Below are 15,036 nucleotides of genomic sequence, written 5' to 3' on the forward strand. Positions count from 1 at the left end.
CAGAAGCTGTTGTGTCTGGAATGAGTTAGAGCGGGTCCATGTAGTTTTGGAGGGCAGCTACATGGAGCGAATATACTTTTATACATCAGGGGGATGCTTGTAGTTGGGACATTCCGCCGCTTTCGAAGTGTCGGAGCAGACGCGTCAGCCGTGTGGCGGCCCATGGGATGGCCGCGAGCATCGCTCTGTTGTTTGCTGGTTTCGGCGCGTTGTGGGACTTGGCGGACAACAGTGTGGTTGGTACCCCTGGGAACGCGGCGGCCGCGCTGCGGTCTGCCGCGGATGCGGTATTCCTACCGGCCGCTCCCAGCCGCTGCTGCCAACATCCACTCACTGATATACGTACACTGTACACCGGTAAAGCGGCGTACGTGCACCAACATTTTGACGATTCTATCACTACCGAAAGGTATTTACTAATCTATTCTTTCAATTGATGTGAAGGATGAGGAAGTGAATCGCATTTGCATCTTCTGAAAAGAGAAATTTCTCACTGTAAGACAACGGTTCATCAGGATTTGCCTCTTTCTCTGTTTTCCCTTTCGTCAAATCAAGGGCTTTCCGTAAAATTATTTCGATTTTTCTTCTACAGCTCTTCTTGTAATGCAACCTTGCCGTAACAATTATTTATGTTTGGTTGTCATCTTGAAAAATCAAGCTATAAGTATGAAACGTGGTTATGGGGTTTTCCTTTTCTTCATATTCAAAAACCAAAGTGAAAAAAAATCTCTGTGCGATGAATGACCATTTTATTTCTTTTTATTTATTGTGTTTCGGTTTTTATAGCCGTATAGACAGCCGTAAGCTATAAATATTAGCAACAACTCTGAGTTTTGACTGTTATGTAAGTACGAAATTTAAATCCATTTACAGTGGAAGAGGTAAGATTTTTTATGAAATTTATATGAATGCACTATCATTTACTATGTACACAAAATTAGGTTCTCTTACAATTAAGGGAGTATTATTTAAAAAATAAAATAAAATATATACTTAAAGTTAATATTTATTTTATACGAGACAAGTACTGTTTCTTTTTTGTACTGTTAGTCAGTACTTACATTTTTGTATAAAAAAATTTCCCAGACTATTGTACTTATGTTATGGGCCAATTTGAATGTAGTTTCCGATGAAGGCACTCATAGAAGTGTCGAAACCAGGTCAAAAGACTTAATTTTTGCGACCAGGGCTGTAATTGCTTTAACTTACAATACATACATTAAACATTATGCGTGCGTTTTTTCATCTCGAGTGCTGTGTAATTTGCGTCCGTCCTTCATGCCCTCGGAGTGGCCACCCACGCGTATGATCTCGTGTTGCTGGCATTTCTGCTGAAGAAAGAAAGCCACCTGCCATACTCGCAGGGTCTAAACTTTTCCGTGGCTGATTATACGGACAGTCCCAGTTCATTGACAGCTGTGTAGTTAAGTTAATACAGCCTCTCACTTGTTGTTTCCAAAGTAGTACCCACACAGTGAGTAAAAATGAGCAAAAATTAGGCAAAGTTTGGAAATTTTTCTTTTGAGACGACGATCAAACGTACAAGGGGTCTGTTTGGTTATTATGACTGAACATACTTTGAACGATTTTAGATTTTCAGTAAAAAAAAGTTTTGCTTGTAATTGTGATTTGTTTAAGGGACTGCGCGTTTGAAGTACGCAAATTGCGTGCTGCAATGTATCCCTCAGGATTTACCTGGAATCAAAAATGGATTACGTCAGTCGATATTACACTCAATTTATGGGAGCTTATACCTAATCACAATGAAATAACAATAAATTTAGCGATATGGTGCTAATTCGAACTTCGAGTTCGATTTTTGGGGATTTTTCACTCTTTATAACTTTAGAAGAGATAGTTAATATTAACAAATTACATGTGTTGTACGTGTAAGCTCCCAAGCTTCTTTTCATTAGCAGACAGACAAGTATTTAGTTTCTTCGGTGAAGAAACTTCCAAAATATCAGGTTTGTGAATCAGAATGTAGACTACTTGACTATTACGTGAAGAATCCATTTACTTAAGGTAGCAAGAAAATGAGATTTTCTATTAAGAGCACGGACGAAGAGTTGGTTAACGTTGTTTCTGTTCTTCGTGAAAATCAGCCCTCGGTTCACCTGAAGTTTCAGGCTGTGTGCTAGAAAATGTGATTTAAAATAAAGAAAACGAAAACAATGTAGTTACAAGAAATTAAACTGAGAAGTGAGAGGAATACAACCAGTTACAGCAGCCATAAGAACTTTCAAGTAAAACTACATTGAATGTCAACGCAAAAAATGAATGAAAGCTACCTAAGAGAAGCAAACTTTTGCTCATGCAAAATATCTGTTTGCATCTCAATAGAGCCATAATAATGGCATTTAACGTTTAACGAAATTGTGTGAACAAGGATTCTTTCGGTGGCCGCTGCAGTGCGAGCAACTATCTCGGTCGCATTAGATGGACCGTACTGTGCAGATTGGAGTTGCTAACGAAATTATTCGTACTTCTCATTTAACAGTAGAGATAAAACGCATTTTCTTGCAATAGGAACCTGTATCTATTAAAGACTTACTTCAGCCTTTTCATGGCAAGAACATGATCAGTGTTTCGAAACTATTATTCACTGACGGAAAAAATCACTACACGAAGAAGGAGTTGTGCGACATAAACCGAAGCTGGTGGGCGTGTTTCCGCGTCTGACAGATCAAATTTCGCGCCAGTCGTATAAGAGTGGCGCTAGTAGCGCCACTATGAGGATCCAAACCAAATTTGTTTTAAATACACGTGTTAGTTACCTTCGATACCGGACGTGGTAACGAGATGTTAATCAAGAACGCCTTTAAGGCGGCAGAGATACCACTGTCAACACGTCACTGAGATTCAGTGGGGTCGTGTTAATAGGACGACGACAAGCTGGATGTTCCTTCTGCAGTACTGTGGGAAGACTTGGCAGGAATGTAGCCATCGCACATAACTGTCGGCAGCGGTGGTGACGAGGATGTACGGACCCAAAAAGACCAGGCTTCGGATAGCCAGGTGGCTCTACCGAATGGAAAGATCACCATGTTTGGCGTCAGGCTCGTACTGATACGCAGCAGCAATTTGAGCAGCAATTTGGATCACAGCGACACATCGAACTGTTACAAATTAGTTACCTCAATAGGAGCTCCGAGCCAGACGCCCTGTAGCGTACATTCCACGAACCCCAAAGCCACCACCATTTACGGCTTCAGCGGTGCCAAGCGAGAACTCATTGGAGGGCAGGGGCGAGGTCTGTTGTGTATTCTGGAATTATGGTCTGGGGTGCGGTTTCGTATGAGACAAGGAGCAATGTTGTGATTATGCCACGCACATTGATTGTAAATATATACGTCAATCTGGTGATTCGACCAGTTGGGATGCCATTTATGAACAGCATTCCGGGGGCTGGTCCTCAGCTCGTGGTCGTGCGGTAGCGTTCTCGCTTCCCACGCCCGGGTTCGATTCCCTGCGGGGTCAGGGATATTCTCTGCCTCGTGATGACTGGGTGTTGTGTGCTGTCCTTAGGTTAGTTAGGTTTAAGTAGTTCTAAGTTCTAGGGGACTGATGGCCATAGATGTTAAGTCCCATAGTGCTCAGAGCCATTTGAACCATTTGAACCATCCAGGGGCTGTTTTCCAACAAACTAACGCCCGCCCACATACTGCTGTTGTATCCCAACATGCTAATCGATCGACAGGCCTTGGCCTGCTAGATCAACAGATATGCCTCCAGTCGCGCGTATATGGGACATCATCGGACAAGTCCAGCGTTATCCAAAAAAGCATTAACCGTTCCTATACTGACCGACCAAGTGCATCAGGAATGGAACTCCATCCCACAAACTGACATCCGAGACCTGCACAACATAATGCAAGCACGTTTGCACGCTTGTATTCAACATTATGGCGCTTATGACGGTTATTAATGTACTAGCTTTTCACATTTGCAATGGGTTATCTCGCACTTGCAGCACCACGTGATGTTACAGTGTTAATCTCGACAAATTTATTTCCGAAATTTCGTTACTCTACATTAATTATTTTTTCGCCTTGCGATTTTTCCCCATCAGTGTATTTTTCGAGTGCTGAATATCTTCCCCTAGTTATTCTCTGTGGTTATTACTGAGAGAAACTATATTCAGTGTTTCACTGAATTATAGTTATAGATTTACAATTAACTGGCATTCGCAGGTACTAAACTTGAATTGTAACTTGTATTGCGGTCACCTGGTGGTTCAGTGACGCATTTTCGGGATTTATATCCTTGTATCTCGTGTTCTTTGTTCGTATCTTATATTTTTCCTCATTTAATTTTCTCAGAGCGTTTTCAATAATTATTAATATACCACATTTTCTAGTTTGTACTTCAGTGCCATGTTGTCACACGCTGTGTGCCTGTTGACGACGTATGCTTATTAACATTTGTGACTGAAACCTCGTTGTTTTTACTATTTTTTTCAACTTAATACTTGCGTTTAATTATAGTAGTTGGTATGTTTTCGCACACACAGACGTAGCATGATTGTACTTAGTTCCCAACCTATCGTTCCCAAAGTCGCCATCTCATCTTTCTACTGTATAACATGTGAATCTTTGTATAATCCACATGGAATGCCTGGGCTAGCAGGTCAGAGCGGTTTAGGTTGTGGAAAGGGGCCAACATAAGTTGCTATCAGTTGCACTCAACACACAAACTTTATTTATCAACACACAATATTCCAACAAGGATTCAAATCACTCAAAGCTCTAATCGACCTCCTTTGATTAACTACAGCCACACTCAAAATCCAAGACAAAAGGCCTAAGCAAGAAATTGAAATACAAGATTCTTATGGAGGTTTCACCCAAAAAAGTTTCTAAATCTTCAATCTAAACAGGCTGAAGGCCTTAGCAATTTAATTTTAATGGAACTTGGCTGGAGGACGCATATTAAGCAATAAATAGAGCTTCAATCAAAAGGCAGAAGGCCTTATCTTAAAACATTTCATGCAAAATTCGGCTGCAAGCCCCATACAAAAGCTTAAAATCTTATGCCTGAAGGGCGAGACAAGAACATTAAGAGATATTAAAACTCCGCGGAAGACCACACATCAGCAAATAATTTAACGGCTTAAGCCCTAGGAAGAAGAGTTTCAATCCCAAAGGCAGAAGGCCGTATCTTAAAACATTTCATATAAAATTCGGCTGAAGGCCCCTATAAAGAATAAAAATCTCATGCCTTAAGAGCAAGACGAGAACATTAAGAGATATTAATACTTGGCTGAAGGCCACTATCAACAATATATGTTTAACGGCTTAAAACCTACAAAAAGTGTTTCAATTTAAAAGGCAGAAGGCCTTATCTTAAAACATTCCATGTAAAGTTCGGCTCAAGGGCCGATATAAGAGAATAACAGTATAATGCCTGAAGGGCAGGACAAAAAAGAACATTAATTTAAGAGATATTGATACTCGGCTGAAGGCCACACATTATCCAAATAACCCCACATAGGGAAATTACTATGTAACAGACAAGGAACGGCGCTCAGAAGTTTCCAAGGGTCGGACTGAGATTGTAACTCTAACCCCAGTTTAGGTGAGACAGGCAGCCTGTCCAACGACTTCTTAATCTGAAGGCAACCCAACCGACAGACAGCCGACTGACTAACCAACAAGATCAGTTCCATTCCACGCAATCAGCAAAACGACCACAAGATTTCAATACAACGACAGACAGAATATTGGCGCCCACAACGACCAACAACACCTCAGCTGTCGAACTACACGCCGCACTGGACAGCAACAACACGACCAGGAAAATTGTTGTTGTTGTGGTCTTCAGTCCTGAGACTGGTTTGATGCAGCTCTCCATGCTACCCTATTCTGTGCAAGCTTCTTCATCTCCCAGTACTTACTGCAACCCACATCCTTCTGAATCTACTTAGTGTATTCATCTCTTGGTCTCCCTCTACGATTTTTACCCTCCACGCTGCCCTCCAATGCGAAATTGGTGATCCCTTGATGCCTCAGAACATGTCCTACTAACCGGTCCCTTCTTTTTGTCAAGTTGTGCCACATACTCCTCCCCAATTTTATTCAATACTTCATCATTAGTTAAGTGATCTACCCATCTAACCTTCAGCATTCTTCTGTAGCACCACATTTCGAAAGCTTCTATTCTCTTCTTGTCCAAACTATTTATCGTCCACGTTTCACTTCCATACATGGCTACACTCCATACAAATACTTTCAGAAACGACTTCCTGACACTTAAATCTACACTCGATGTTAACAAATTTCTCTTCTTCAGAAACGCTTTCCTTGCCATTGCCAGTCTACATTTAAATCTTCTCTACCTTGACCATCATCAGTTATTTTGCTCCCCAAATAGCAAAACTCCTTTACTACTATAAGTGCCTCATTTCCTAATCTAATTCCCTCAGCATCAACCGACTTAATTCGACTACATTCCATTATCTTCGTTTTGCTGTTGTTGATGTTCATCTTATATCCTCCTTTCAAGACCATTGCGTTCAACTGCTCTTCCAAGTCCTTTGCTGTCTCTGATAGAATTACAATGTCATCGGCGAACCTCAAAGCTTTTATTTCTTCTCCATGGATTTTAATACCTACTCCGAATTTTTCTTTTGTTTCCTTTACTGCTTGCTCAATATACAGATTGAATAACGTAGGGGAGAGGCTACAACCCTGTCTCACTCCCTTCCCAACCACTGCTTCCATTTCATGTCCCTCGACTCTTATGACTGCCATCTGGTTTCTGCACAAATTGTAAATAGCCTTTCGCTCCCTGTATTTTACCCCTGCCACCTTCAGAATTTGAAAGGGAGTATTCCAGTCAACATTGTCAAAAGCTTTCTCTTAGTCTACAAATACTAGAAACGTAGGTTTGCCTTTCCTTAACCTAACTTCTAAAATAAGTCATAGGGTCAGTATTGCCTCACGTGTTCCAATATTTCTACGGAATTCAAACTGATCTTCCTCGAGGTCGGCTTCTACTAGTTTTTCCATTCGTCTGTGAAGAATTCGCATTAGTATTTTGCAGCTGTGAATTATTAAGCTGATAGTTCGGTAATTTTCACATCTGTCAACACCTGCTTTCTTTGGGATTGGAATTATATATTCTTCTTGAAGTCTGAGGGTATTTCGCCTGTCTCATACATCTTCCACACCAGATGGTAGAGTTTTGTCAGGAATGGCTCTCCCAAGGCCATCAGTAGTTCTAATGGAATGTTGTCTACTCCCGGGGCCCTGTTTCGACTCGGGTCTTTCAGTGCTCTGTCAAACTCTTCCCGCAGTATCGTATCTCCCATTTCATCTTCATCTACATCCTCATCCATTTCCATAATATTGTTCTCAAGTACATCGCCCTTGTATAGACCCTCTATATACTCCTTCCACCTTTCTGCTTTCCCTTCTTTGCTTAGAACCCATCGTGGTTCAACAACAAAGTTAGGAAACTACTGTGGAAGCAAAGAGAGCTTCACTCCAAGTTTAAACGCAGCCAAAACCTCTCATACAAACAGAAGCTAATTGATGTCAAACTTAGCGTAAGGAGGGCTATGCGTGAAGCGTTCAGTGAATTCGAAAGTAAAATTCTATGTACCGACTTGACAGAAAATCCTAGGAAGTTTTGGTCTTACGTTAAATCAGTAAGTGGCTCGAAACAGCATATCCAGACACTCCGGGATCATGATGGCATTGAAACAGAGGATGACACGCGTAAAGCTGAAATACTAAACACCTTTTTCCAAAGCTGTTTCACAGAGGAAGACCGCACGGCAGTTCCTTCCCTAAATCCTCGCACAAACGAAAAAATGGCTGACATCGAAATAAGTGTACAAGGAATAGAAAACCAACTGGAATCACGCAACAGAGGAAAGTCCACTGGACCTGACGGGATACCAATTCGATTCTACAGAGAGTGCGCAAAAGAACTTGCCCCCCTTTTAACAGCCGTGTACCGCAAGTCTCTAGAGGATCGGAAGGTTCCAAATGATTGGAAAAGAGCATAGGTAGTCCCAGTCTTCAAGAAGGTTCGTCGAGCAGATGCGCAAAACTATAGACCTATATCACTGACGTCGATCTGTTGTAGAATTTTAGAACATGTTTTGTGCTCGCGTATCATGTCTTTTTTGTTAACCCAGAATCTACTCTGTAGGAATCAACATGAATTCCGGAAACAGCGATCGTGTGAGACCCAACTCGCTTTATTTGTTCATGAGGCCCAGAAAATATTATATACAGGCTCCGAGATAGATGCTATTTTCCTTGACTTCCGGAAGGCATTCGATAGAGTTCCGCACTGTCCCCTGATAAACAAAGTAAGAGCCTACGGAATATCAGACCAGCTGTGTGGCTGGATTGAAGATTTTTTAGCAAACAGAACATAGCATCAATGGACAGATGTCTACAGACGTTAAGGTAACCTCTGGCGTGCCACAGGGGAGTGTTATGGGACCATTGCTTTTCACAATATATATAAATGACCTACTAGATAGTGTCGGAAGTTCCATGCGGCTTTTCGCGGATGATGCTGTAGTATACAGATGTTGCAGCATTAGAAAATTGTAGCGAAATGCAGGAAGATCTGCAGCGGATAGGCACTTGGTGCAGGAGTGGCAACTGACCCTTAACAAAGATAAATGTAATGTATTGCGAATACATAGAAAGAAGGTTCCTTTATTGTATGATTATATGATAGCGGAACAAATACTGGTAGCAGTTACTTCTGTAAAATACCTGGGAGTATGCGTGCGGAACGATTTGAAGGGGAATGATCACATAAAATTAATTGTTGGTAAGGCGGGTACCAGGTTGAGATTCATTGGGTGAGTCCTTAGAAAATGTAGTCCGTCAACAAAGGAGGTGGCTTACAAAACACTCGTTCGACCTATACTTGAGTATTGCTCATCAGTGTGGGATCCGTACCAGATCGGGTTGATGGAGGAGATAGAGAAGATCCAAAGAAGAGCGGCGCGTTTCGTCACATGGTTATTTGGTAAGCGTGATAGCGTTACGGAGATGTTTAGCAAACTCAAGTGGCAGACTCTGCAAGAGAGGCGCTCTGCATCGCGGTGTAGCTTGCTGTCCAGATTTCGAGAGGGTGCGTTTCTGGATGAGGTATCGAATATATTGCTTCCCCCTACTTATACCTCCTGAGGAGATCACGAATGTAAAATTAGAGAGATTAGAGCGCGCACGGCGGCTTTCAGACAGTCGTTCTTCCCGCGAACCATACGCGACTGGAACAGAAAAGGTAGGTAATGACAGTGGCACGTATAGTCCCCTCCGCCACACACCTTTGGGTGGCTTGCGGAGTATAAATGAAGATGTAGATGTTTCCATCTGAGCTCTTGATATTCATACAAGTGGTTCTCTTTTCTCCAAAGGTTTCTTTAACTTTCCTGAAGGCAGTATCTATCTTACCCCTAATGAGATAAGCCTCTACATCCTTACATTTGTCCTCTAGCCATCCCTGCTTAGCCATTTTGCATTTCCTGTCGATCTCATTTTTGAGATGTCTGTATTCCTTTTTGCCTGCTTCATTTACTGCATTTCTATATTTCCTCCTTTCGTCAATTAAGTTCAATATTTCTTCTGTTACCTAAGGATTTCTACTAGCCCTCGTCTTTTTACCCACATGATCCTCTGCTGCTCTCACTACTTCATCCCTCAGAGCTACCCATTCATCTTCTACTGTATTTCTTTCCCCCATTCCTGTCAATTGTTTCCTTATGCTCTCCCTGAAACTCTGTACAATCTCTGGTTCTTTCAGTTTATCCAGGTCCCATCTCCTTAAATTCCCACCTTTTTGCAGTTTCTTCAGTTTTAATCTACGAGGAAAATACACTGCCGAAAATTACGTCAACGAACAGGGCAGGTAACCGGAACGTCAACGGGCACAAGGCAGAAGATACCGGTTGTCAACTTCAATAACAGGGAATAAATTAAGTTAAACGCCACAGGAAGATGGCTGAAATCTTAGCCGGCTTGAATACACACACGTTGTTGCTTGCGGAAATGTCCCAAAAGCTGCAACCAGGATCAAACGAAGAGGTGTAAACAGTTGACGCTTGATAGTAGGTTAAGTGAGGACTCAACTTTCATGTCCAGGATCGGTAGGCGACGAATTTTGTAGCACTTGCAATCAGCATCTCACACTCCAACCGCGCGTGCACACCTGCAGCGGCCCCTCCAACCGACAGACTCGTCACACACCGCCCAGCCGGAAGCTATATCTCCCAATCCAAAGATATTACAGCAGTACTAGTATCGATACAAGCTGAGGACGGCAACATTATCGCGATAACCGCAGGAGAAATAAAACCACAGGATTGCAACCAAGGTTTAACCTGACACAAGCATGACTCGAGCCAGCCACAGCTCACCACATACTGACACATGAATGGATTTTATTTCTGAGTAGGAGGTAATATGCCGTTCGACGTGTCAACAGTTAGTGGGGCGGGTGTACAGACAGCCTCCGTTGCAGTTAGGGTGTAATTCAGAGACATTAACTTCATGTTACTCTTAAGTCATTTTTCGGGAAAGAACCCCATGCGTTTCTATAACGTCCAGTACAAGTTGGAGTAAAGACTAATTGATATGCATCTTTCAAAAGGAAACTGCGCGTTACGACCTGTAAAATTTTCAAATTTTTACTATTGTCAAATTTCGAGTTTTTAGTTATTATCAGCCAACCTATAAAATTTTTGAAACACACCTAGAATGAACATATGCGAACGCAGACACCGTAAATGGATTACACCTTTATGCCAGGCAACAGGAGGCGTGACCCGTGTTCGTCGGGCACGTGATCAGCATGTCGGTAATCCCTACAGCTGTTATTCCCAGTAGACGAAGTCTGATTCTGAATTCAAACATTTCGTCAGTAAGCCTCACGAGGCTGAGAGGATCACTTTCTAGACCTGCGAACCACAGAAAGAATCTTTTTTGGGACCACAAGGTCGAGTACTGGAACATTATGGGGAAAGGGGCACGACAACCGAACAGTACACTTTACAGTGAGGTGCTTACTGCCAGGCTAAAGCCTGCAATTCGAAGCAAACGCTGAGGATTGCTGTCAAAAGGTGTTGTGTTGTTGCCGGTCCGCTTACTGGTGCCCACACTGTTGAAACGCTCCAGAAACTCAAATCTGAAGTACTGGATCATCCTCTATATAGTTCCGATCTTTCCCCTTCTGAATGTCACTTGTTTGATCCACTCAAACAGGCATTTTACTTCGGACGAAGCAGTGAAAGAGGCAGTGCATTCCTGGCTCTCAGCTCAACCGAGAACCTTCTTTTATATGGGCATCAGGAAAATTGTACAACGATGAACTAAGTGCGTTGAAACGCAGGGAAACTATGTCGAAAAATGATTTTCTTGTAAGTTTCCTATTTGATTACAATAAAATTTTATAACTACTATGCCCTCGTACAATATACATGACACTGGTTACAAAGCCGTGGTTAAATAAACTTAACCACAGGGTGCCAGCAACTCTGTGTTACAAACAGCAAGGAATATAAAAACCATGTATAAAGCCCCATATAGATCATCAATGTCGAGTAACTACGGAAATAAACGCCAACATGTACTGTGAACACTCAGTCCCAATTTAATACACAGCACTTAAGGCTCGCTAACATGTGGACTCGTAAAGTGATTTGCATAGGACAACTCATTTGACTATAAGTACTAGCTCATGTCCTATTTCAAATTGACAACGTAACTCCTTGGTGTTTCATTATGTGCCTTAAATATTTTATTCTATCTGTCTATTTGCATGTTTATAGATTGCTTCATGGTAACAATAAAGTCATTTGACTATAAGATCTAGCTTGTGTCCTATTTCAAATTGACAAGGTAATTCCTTGGTGTTTTATTATGTACCTTAAATGTTTTATTCTGACGGTCTGTTGATATCTTTATAGATTGCTTGATGGTAACAATGAACTCTAAATTGGCCAATAGCACATAAATATGAAAATTGTGCACCTGGTAAAGGGCAATGTTTCCATTTGAAAAATACATCGAGACTGTGGATCCATGTGTTAATAATATCACGCGCGTTGTTTGAAACTGATGATTAAAGTTTTCGAGTTTTCACAACCTGGAGTTCCATTACGTAACAACCATCATCAATTACGAGGCGTATTCGGAAAGTAAGGTCCGATCGGTCACTAAATGAAAACCATAGTAAAAATCAAAAAAGTTTTATCTGCAACAGCCACTCCTTCCGTCTATCTCTCTAATAGTCGCCACTCCGACTTGGACGTTTGTCGTGGCGTTGTACAAACTTTCCTGTACCCTCGTCGCAGAAAGCAGCCGCCAGTGCTTTCCGCCAATTCTGTATGGTGGTCTGCCTTTCTTTGTTTGTGCCAAAATGTTGTCTTCTTAGCCAGCGATTCATGTGAGCGGAGATGAACAACGGAGGGAGCCAATTAAGGGAGTGTTGTGGGTGATCAAACACTTCCCTTCGTAAGCGATGCAGGAGCGTCTTCATTGCACCTGCAAAATGCGGCTGAAAATTGTCTTGAAGAAAGAAACACATTACATTTATGTTATGTGGGCTGCATAGTTTCAGGCGAAATATCTCACCAGATTCAGATACTTGGCGAGAGACACTGTTGTTTTAGGCATTTCTTCGTGATCACTTTGCGCTCAGGACTGAAAAGAGCGACACGAAGCGATCGACAGGCACACTAAAGACACTGGACAACACATCTGTGCAAAGTTCCATCAGATTTTCACAGTGGTTTCCATTTCGAGCTTATCCGGATCTCACTTCCCGAATACGCTTGGTACATCACTTTCAAACTTACTACATGTGCTTTCTGTCACAACCTAATTTGGAATTAAATGGGGCCATAGGCCATTTTGTCTGAGAATCGTGGTCATTGGTTCTGCATTTTTGTGTACTTTATTTGTAAGTTTTTAGCGTTTTGAGGTGGAGATGGGAAGAAGCCCGTTATTAGCCTGGAAAATAATATGAAATTAGATTATAGCGCCACCCAGTCTGCCAGAGCAACTGTCGGTATCTGCCTCGAATATTCGACGGGGGTCTGTCTGGTGAGCTTGCATGCTGCGTCTTAGCATAAGATGTTTCAGCATCCGCGACGATTGGGCAATGGAAGCAGATTAAAACTGCAGGAAGGATACTGAAATGTATCATCTAGGAATGCATACAGGCGTCGCAATTTCTCAGAATATGTGTGTTGGCACAAACAGCGTTCGTCCTTTGTGACACCGTTAAGCTGCACCTGCTGGTAATACAGGCGAGCTAATCCGCGACCGCAGATGGCTGGGCTAAGCTAGGTTGCAGCCAGCTGGCGGGGCCCCTGCGTGCCGCGGTGAGCCGTGCCGACAGCGGACGCCGGACAACACCGCGGGCCGCCGGCCAATCAGGTAATGTGCTCGCCGCTGCTGCTGGCTGCGCGACCGCTCTCACAATTAAACCGAAACCGCAGATACACGGCCTCCCTACGCGACGCACGCGACAGCTGTAGCCACCGACTCACCACCCGCTGCAGTTCATCATTATAAAAGCTACACGCCTCACTTGTTACGGCGGTGCTATGCTGTGCTGACAAGCTGTTTGCTTAATAATACACTGCATATCCGTACACGTTTGGTCGCTTTGTGTTGTACCAGGAACCACTTACACAGGAATATCTGTTTACTCCAAATGATTCAGCGGCTATATGAATATTCTAGTTCATCATTATTCGCCTAGGCTGTGAAGAGCAATAGTGCGGCTCAGATTTAAACATTTGTACTCTATGTTGTGACTGAAAGGGTTGGGTTGTTTGGGGAAAGAGACCAAACAGCGAGGTTATCAGTCTCATCGGATTAGAAAAGGACTGGGAAGAAAGTCGGCCGTGCCCTTTCAAAGGAACGATCCCGCAATTTGCCTGGAGCGATTTAGGGAAATCACGAAAAACCTAAATCAGGATGGCCGGACGCGGGATTGAACCGTCGTCCTCCCGAATGCGAGTCCAGTGTGTTGTGACTGAAATATTTAAGAGCTTACACATATAAGGTATTTATATTTTGTGCGAGTCCAGTGTGCTGTGACTGAAAGATTTATGAGATTACACATATAAGGAATTTATATTTTGTGTAGGTATTTAGGTACTGTGTTAGCAGAGAAGTGTGTACATGAACGTAAGCTGTAAAGCTGTGATACACGTAAACATATCGCTGTCAACGAAACAACCGGGAAAAGTAGTTTGTCGGGACGGACTTCTCTAATAGCGTTCTTTGTTTTTGTTAATGCTTCATGTTCGAGCGAAAGTCTCACACATTCATTGACAAAGAGAGTTTGAGTGGACTTCCTTTAGCAAGTGAACATGGTTGTGTGTAACTTTCAGTTATATGAAACTCACAGAAAAGTAATAGAGATAAGTAAATTGACAAATCCTGAGCTTAGTGAACTTTCACAATAACGAAAGAAATTGAGATACCGTACCTCTCCAATACAAATTATCGTATACTACCACAGGCTTTCCAGGTAACATACAATGCACTCCTCATTAAAAAATTACTCTTTAATAAAATTGCATAAGTGGCCAACAAGGCGACAGTGGGTACTAGAATTGAGTTACCAAAACTAACCTTATATAATTTTAAATCGTTGGCAGCTGTTCTCATAATATGACATTGGTACAATGTTCCAAAGAATATAACATAGAAACATACAAAAATGTCATTCATGGACCTCAAAAGAGTTACATAAATGAATAATACTTTAAATTTCTGATACTTTTCTAGTGTGAAACACTTTTTCTTCCTTTAAGAAATTTAAGGGCAGCAACGATAAAGAACATGGACTGGACAAAATGGATAATAACATACACCAACAGGATTTAACTTTGAAGAAATCAGTACATTCTAACAGTTCATGGACCTTAAAGGGGGAACAAAATTCAGATGGCTCTGAGCACTATGGGACTTAACAGCTGTGGTCACCAGTCCCCTAGAACTTGGAACTACTTAAACCTAACTAACCTAAGGACAACACACACGTCCA

General features: G+C 42.1%; 1 protein-coding gene across 2 annotated transcripts in view; it reads left to right on the top strand.

Moving 5' to 3' along the window:
• The first annotated feature begins 315 nt into the window (after positions 1-315).
• LOC124595817 overlaps positions 316-15,036 on the top strand; it is a 54,339-nt gene continuing 39,618 nt past the window's right edge. The window contains exon 1 of one of the 2 annotated variants that reach the window (XM_047134711.1): positions 316-409. The gene's annotated coding sequence lies outside the window, so the exon portion shown is untranslated. Of the gene's footprint in view, positions 410-13,319; positions 13,413-15,036 lie in introns of those variants that run through there. The other variant, XM_047134710.1, reaches the window with a different exon arrangement.

The sequence above is a fragment of the Schistocerca americana genome, chromosome 2 (assembly GCF_021461395.2).
Source record: "Schistocerca americana isolate TAMUIC-IGC-003095 chromosome 2, iqSchAmer2.1, whole genome shotgun sequence".
NCBI classification, from domain to species: Eukaryota; Metazoa; Arthropoda; class Insecta; order Orthoptera; family Acrididae; genus Schistocerca; species Schistocerca americana.